The sequence below is a fragment of the Alligator sinensis genome, unplaced genomic scaffold (genome assembly GCF_000455745.1).
Source record: "Alligator sinensis unplaced genomic scaffold, ASM45574v1 scaffold60_1, whole genome shotgun sequence".
NCBI classification, from domain to species: Eukaryota; Metazoa; Chordata; order Crocodylia; family Alligatoridae; genus Alligator; species Alligator sinensis.
Window position 1 is genome coordinate 4,727,328 of NW_005841858.1, and position 6,967 is coordinate 4,734,294.

A 6,967-nucleotide genomic window follows, 5' to 3' on the forward strand; every position below is an offset into this window, starting at 1 on the left:
ATTTCCTTTGTTTTAATTAAAATTCAGATAACATATGACAGAACTAGATCTAAGTTGTTTACAAAAGTCAGACTGGACCATCAAGTATAATCATTCCAACTAGAATCTGAGGAGTGATCACAGACTATAGGATTATTCTGTCCCTTAAGAATTGACTAAATCAGATGGGAACAAGGTCATGTGTATTGTGTTTTTTCCATCTTGTCAGGTGAATGGGATTTTTAAATAAAATTTTCTCTTGTAAAGCTGGAAACTTGATCAGTCTCTGCATTCTTTTTGAATGTGAAAATCCCAAGGTGAAACTGGTTAGAAAAAGAGCGTTAAACAAACATGGAATTGATTAGTTTATTGGCAAAGCTGAGTGAAATTGTACCGGCTGTAGGTGTTATATGGCCTCAGACCCCTACCAAGAGACCGCTGATATACAGGTGGTGGCAGGGTGGACCCTAGGGTAAGATTGCCTGACCTGCCTAGAGGGTAATCTTTTTTTCTCTCGCCTGCCATGACATAATGTAATAACTTGTTAGGAGGCAGTTCCCCATGGGTGATCTTCCTGGTCCCAATCTCTGTCTTTGTGGGACTCCAAACTCCCCCTTTACCTCCCCTAACCACTCCAGTCTTTGATGGAGTTGAATTTGGCCAAGACCTGATGACAAGTGCCCCAGTGGCTCAAAATATAAAGCTGTCAGTGGCTAGCAGCCTGTAACCAGGCTGACCATAATTCTGGCTCTGATTGTGTCTACACTAAACTATACAGTCCAGGGTCCTTGGTCAGATTCCTAACAACATAAATGATAGAGTAATCCACAGTCCCTTAGTCCTTATCTTCAAGGCCTAGCTGATCAGCCAAACACCTCACAGTGCCCTGATCCTGTTAATCTATCTGCTCTGCTTCTCTCCCCTCTGGAACAGAGCATGACACTGTGAGGAGGAGCAGTCCCATCACCTGGGCCCCTTGCCCAATCGACCACCACCAAGGTTTCCCCTGACCTTATAGAAGAATCGCTGCCATCTGTTATGCCGCAGTCATCTGTGTCTTAGGGCAGGCACTCCTCCAAGCACCCCGTCTTCTAGGTCTTCTCAACAGCGCTACAGGCAACGTGCACTGCTTCTGCTCCAGGAACTGCTCTGCCACTTGTCTGTGCTGCTTGTCGTGAGGTGACCCCCTCTGCCCCTCTCCAGGGCCAGAAATACTTCCTGGCATCCACTCTCTGCCAATCCGGAGCGTCAGGCTGCTCTGGAAGTGCTGCAGTATCTGCCATGCACTGCCTCCGTGAGCTGCTTCCAGCCAGATCAGTCATGCATACTGCACGTTCCCTTCACTTTCTTCTCCCTCTTCACAGAAATGCAAAAGATAAAAGGAGAAATTAGATTTTAAAAGTTGCTTGGACAGTAGTAATTCAAAATGGTATTCATAATACTGGTGTGAGGGTTATGGTAGTAGTGAAATGCTAAATGAGAATATATATATGACCCTGGAAAAGCATAGGCTCAGGGGGGACCTGGTGGCAGCCTATAAGTACATCAGGGGTGTGCATCAGGATCTGGGGGAACACCTGTTCACCAGTGTCCCAAGGGATGACAAGGTTCAATGGCCACAGACTCCAAGACTGTTTCAGGCTGGACATAAGGAAAAACTTCTTTACTGTACGAGCCCCCAAGGCCTGGAATAAGCTCCCTCCAGAGGTGGTGCAAGCACCTACTCTGGACTCCTTTAAGAAGCGTTTGGACACTTACCTTGCTGGGATCCTTTTACCCTAGCTGATTTCCTGCCCTTGGGGCAGGGGGCTGGACTCAATGATCTCCCAAGGTCCTTTCCAGCCCTAATGTCTATGAAATCTATAAAAAGGTCAAGAATAGAACCTAAAAGAAATCTATATAGTAATGGAAGGAAAAAAGAGAGAGATTTTTCCCCTGCCCCTCAGTTTCACCCCACCCCAGAGTATGCTCCATTTACTGCTCGAGTCTGCTCTACTTACATCTTTTTGCTCACAGCTTTTCCATGTGACCCCATCAGATATTCGGCATGTGGATGAACAGGTAAATCACTGTGTCTCTCTCAGGAGGAAAGAAAAAATGTTTTCTTTGATAGATAGCCACAGTTTTAGAAATGCCATCAGTCTGAATTTACTAACTAAAATTACTGCTTTCTTTTACTCTACTTTTAAAATCAGCACCTGCCATGTCTATCAGAACTAAGAATATGACCAGCTTTGTGTAGAGATGAGGTCAAATGCTTGTGCTGTCCATGGGCTCTCCACAATTGTAAGAAAAGCTTGATTTCTCATTTTGAAACATCTGTAAGTGTTGGCTTGACTGTATTGTGAAGTGGCAAGTTGGGTGGGGGGGTTTCTTTTAAAGAATAATGGAACACCTTTAAAGGATAATAAACGTTCACCAAGAAATTTTAAATTCCTTTAAATACCAGGATGTCAGCCTGGCATGATATGCTAAATAATTTCAGCATCACTATCATTGCTTCTGGGCCTGGGAGGTTAATTCCCCTCAAGTTTTTGTAACATTTAGCTAGTTTGTGGATGTATGCAAAAGTGTTGACTTAACAAATTTTACACATTTATTTCTTTTTGGGGCAGCACTTCTAACTACAGCATTAATCACATATTGAAGAGAGACTTCCCATGTGCCTATACACCGGCTCTAACTTGCAGAGATCATGCTATGGTTTCTGCTGCTTTAAGACTCCTCTGCAGCTTCCTAAACCTTTAGCTGATGAAGAAGAAATTGCATCTTTTCAGAAGATACTTAATTCTCAGAATACTCCTTGAAAATACATCTGGGCTAATCTCATCACCCAGCTGCTGGAAGTTTGCTGCCAACATTTCTTCTTGTTCTCTGTTCAAGTCTTGAGACTTAGCTGTGTCAGAAGGAATAACAAATGTGTCATGGCATGATTTATGTACCAAGTATCTGTTGTAATACAGCCTTCTTTTGTGAATGGGAAGCAGTCCCTTACTATACACAGCTTCACTAACGGGTCTAACAAAATCAGCAATATGGACTTAATGCTGTTTTTTTCATTATGCCTCTGTGGATGATAATTAGTATCAATGGAGTATATTTTCTGATGTGTGCACATTGCATAGACCATAAAAACTTGAAAAATAGAAAGCTGGCATAGCTAGATGACTTCGACCTTGTAAAAAATACTTTGGTGCTTGTGATAGTTGGGAGAGTGATGGCACCACAACAGTAATAATTCTCTTGTCCTCAGGATCAGTTTAAAGTGGGCAGTGGTGATACTAGCTTATTCTTGGCAGCTCCTGGGATTCTTCCTCAACGCTGATCTAGAGCAGCCTTCTGTCAGGTTAAGAGGCTGGTGCAGTTCCTGTGTCCTTTTTCCCATTCCCAGCCTTCATTTTCATCTGCTTTACTGTCAAGAAGCACACTGCTTACAGCGTGGTGTACACATCTGCTGACTTCCTACGGACTTTTGAGTAGTCTTCACACACGCACAGTTCTTAGTTACTACTCAATTTATCAGGCTTTATACAGTAAGAGGACAAATCTTGTGTATCCCATGATCTGCCTCCTAAATCAGTCAGGTCTTACAGTCATCTTTGATTTGCATAAACTGGTAGAGTTTCTTTCTTCTGGAGGCTGCAGGGTCCCCTTCAGAAGGGAAAACATAACCTGTGGGAGAGAGAGAAGCATGTCTGTGACAGTAGAACCAAGTGCTTCCTTTATGTTGGGGTTGTACATGCACATCTTGCTAATTTTTACTCTAGTTACTGAGACTTTTAGGAGAGACTGCAGTGTAGCGTTATAATCTGACATAGTTTATTGGCTTTGGGTTCAAGGTGAGGAGTGGGTTTTAAGGAGGAGCCGATTTCTTCAACCCTCCTTTTAAAGCTATAGGGGACTGCCTGGAAGAACACCCACATGCAGGTTAAGATTGGCAGGAGCAATTAAGGGAGCCATTAAGCCTCTGTCTTGAAACACGTGAAAAGGTAAAGCAAGGGTTCCTGTATACTTTGCAGGCAAGCTGTTCTAGAGCCCTTCCTTGGTCAGAGTGGGATAGGAAGTAGTGAGAACTGGAATTTTATTAATATAGTTGGTTTAGCTTAGTTTTGGCCTAACACAATATTATTGCTGTGTGAATGAAGTTTTCATCTCATTTGGTATGTTATCTGTGTTACATAGGCAGCAAAAGTTCACTTCTGCATGAGCTCATTGGCAGATCTTTGAATCTTAATAAGAATATTAGTACAATTCTGCCTCTCTGGAGTGCTGAGTTCCTTTGTTCTTTTGAGAGATATTTGTGCTTTGATAGAAGATCACGGAGCAGTTATAGGAGTAACAGGCAAGAATTTGTAATGCTTCTGTAGCATACGGTTGTCAGCTTTGGTCTCCGAGAAGTCAGTATTTGATGTTCATTTTGAAAATGAGCATCTGCCTTAAAATACTAAGCTTAGAATGACTTTGTATGTTTGTTGTCCCTACAGTTTACAAGTAAGAAAGGATGAATATTGAATGATCTTTCATCTGATCATTTTTGTGATCAGAGCTTTATCATTTGATTAAATTAGTTCATTTGAATCATTTTAACTCTTTACAAGATTATTTAGCAAGCTGTTTTGAATGGTAAAAATGATTTGTTTTGGCAAGAGAGCTTTACAAGGCATAGTCAATATCTGATTTACATTCTGGATGACAGCAAAAATGAATATTTTTCCTTAACCATAGAAAATATTATGACTTCAACTTAAAAATGAATTCGCTTGCTTTGCATGTGTATTTTTCCTACGAAATTGGCTGTAATAGTTTAGGTGAGGTAATGTAATGGTTGATGCATCATTGATTCATTCACAGACTAATGTGGCAAAGTGGCAGTGTACTTTGGCCACTTTCCACCCAGATCAAAGGTTAGATGAGGCTGGCAATATATTAATGACTTTACCAAAGTGTGCAGTGTCATTTATTGAGAAAACATTCTTATGCACACTTTGGAGTGTGTGTGCTTATTGAAGACCATTTAGATTTACAAAGACTGGAATGATCCTTTTCCCCCTGAAACCACTCTTGGCAAAACCACTCTAGTTATTACATTTGCCTTAGTTTACTTTCTGTTTCTGCAACAAAGCCTTTCATTAAAGAAAGTGCTAACCACATGGAAAGCTAAAAGTTTTGATAAATGACTGTTGTACATATGTATTCATGTTACGTTAAGCGTTCTGTATTATGGATAAGTTGGCAACTCTTCATAATCGTTGGGTAAGTAAACATTTCATGTACTTCATAGAGGTAGCTAAAATGAATTGAGACAGTTGGATTGTGCAAAGTCTTTGAGTTGCTTCTAGCAAAAAGTGTCTTTTTAATATGTTTGCTTGTAGTTTGGAAACTGCTGTTTTTTACTGAAATTACTGAAAGCTAAGTAACCCAGTACTACTTAAAAATAGAGTACTTTACATTCAGTGTAGAAAATAGAATACACGATTTTAATATGTTGCTGAAATGACTAACAGTTTTTCTAAATCAGGCTCTCTTGGTTCATTTTGTTAGGGTAAAGCCTACTTTAAAACTTAATTTTGGCACCAAGATATTTTGCAGTCTAGTGTCTTAAAAATAAAACACTAATGTTTCCTTCAGACTTCCACTTAAAGAGAAGCAAACAGCAGCAGAAATACACACTTGAAATCAGAGTAATTTATTGATATTTATTTATGCATCTTGTACTTGAGCACTGGGTGCAATAAATGAAAGGGTTACAGTTTTTAATGCTCATAACTGCCACTTGCTATGTAAAACAGTTATTTTAAAATTTGAAATGAAGCAGTAACTTTTTGCCTTTCAACAAAATTGGATGTTACGTATAACATCCAGCATTACAGAAAATTATAGTATCTTTTAAAAAATGTTTTGTAAGCAGAAGCTAGTATTTTGAAAAGTATAAGAGAAATGTGTTCATGCAAGAGGTCTCAAAATGTCTTTTGCATCTAGGAAAAAATATTAGGTGTGCACCACTAAAGATTTTCTTGGCCAATACCAATAACCAAATATTAACCAGCCATATCAGCTGATACCAATCTGATGCCTGGCTGCAGTCCTGTAAATTGGTTAGCAGGGAGAGCAGCTCCCTGTAGGTAAGTCTGTGGAAGGGAAGGGATGTGGGGAGAGGGAAGGGGTGTGAGAGAAGGGCAGATTGAGGTCCCCATGGTGAGAGGGAGGGAGTGGGGCAGGGGTAGGAGCTGGTGCTGGGGGTGCTACCCAGCCAGGGCAGTGAATGGGGGCCAGGGAGGAGAACTGGACAAAGCTGCAGGCAGCTCCTTCAAGGACTCAGCATCCAGGTGTTTAAAAATGGTGGTGAGGACACTTGAACTAAAGCTTGCCAAATGAGCTTTAGTTCAAGCACCACTGCCACCATTTTTAAGCATGGGGATGCTTTTAACTGGGGTAAGGGTAGATGCGGGCTGCTTGCTGTGGGCTCAGGGCTTTCCACCCTGCTGCCTTTGCCCCCGAGGCCCTGCACCAGCTGTGCGCCCCTTGCCCACTTGGCAGTGGGGGGCACAGCTCGATGTCCCCACTGTTGCCAGGCAGGCAGGGGATGCGTGGCTGGTGTGGGGTTCCTGAGAGAAAGGCAGGAGAGCGGAGAGCCCCAAGCCCATAGCTAGCAGCCCACGACTGCCCCATGCACAAATCTGGAGGGCACGTTTCCACAGCCCCCATGCTTCCCCCAGGGGGTGCATGAAGCAGGGAGGAGCTGCTCCTCCCCCCCCCCCCGGCGCTCCCTCGACAAGCTGCCCATGGCTCCATCCTGGTTCCCACCCCGCCCCTGGGTCCCATTCACCACCCTGGCTGTGGAGTACCCCCAGCCCCTGTCCCTGCCCCACTCTCTCACCATAGGGCCCTTGATCTGCACACACCCTTGATCTCCCCCACACCCTTTCCCCTCCACAGACTTACCTGCAGGGTGCTGCTCTCCCCGCTGCCCAGCTGCATTCCTGACTAT

The 6,967-nt window shown here is 42.8% G+C and overlaps 1 long non-coding RNA gene across 1 annotated transcript; it reads left to right on the forward strand.

Annotated features, from left to right (window-relative positions):
- The first annotated feature begins 1,787 nt into the window (after window positions 1–1,787).
- LOC112551850 lies at window positions 1,788–6,713 on the forward strand. Its single transcript, XR_003096162.1, has 3 exons — window positions 1,788–2,040; window positions 2,175–2,265; window positions 2,595–6,713. It is a non-coding gene; the product is annotated as an uncharacterized LOC112551850 (long non-coding RNA).
- Window positions 6,714–6,967: the final 254 nt, after the last annotated feature.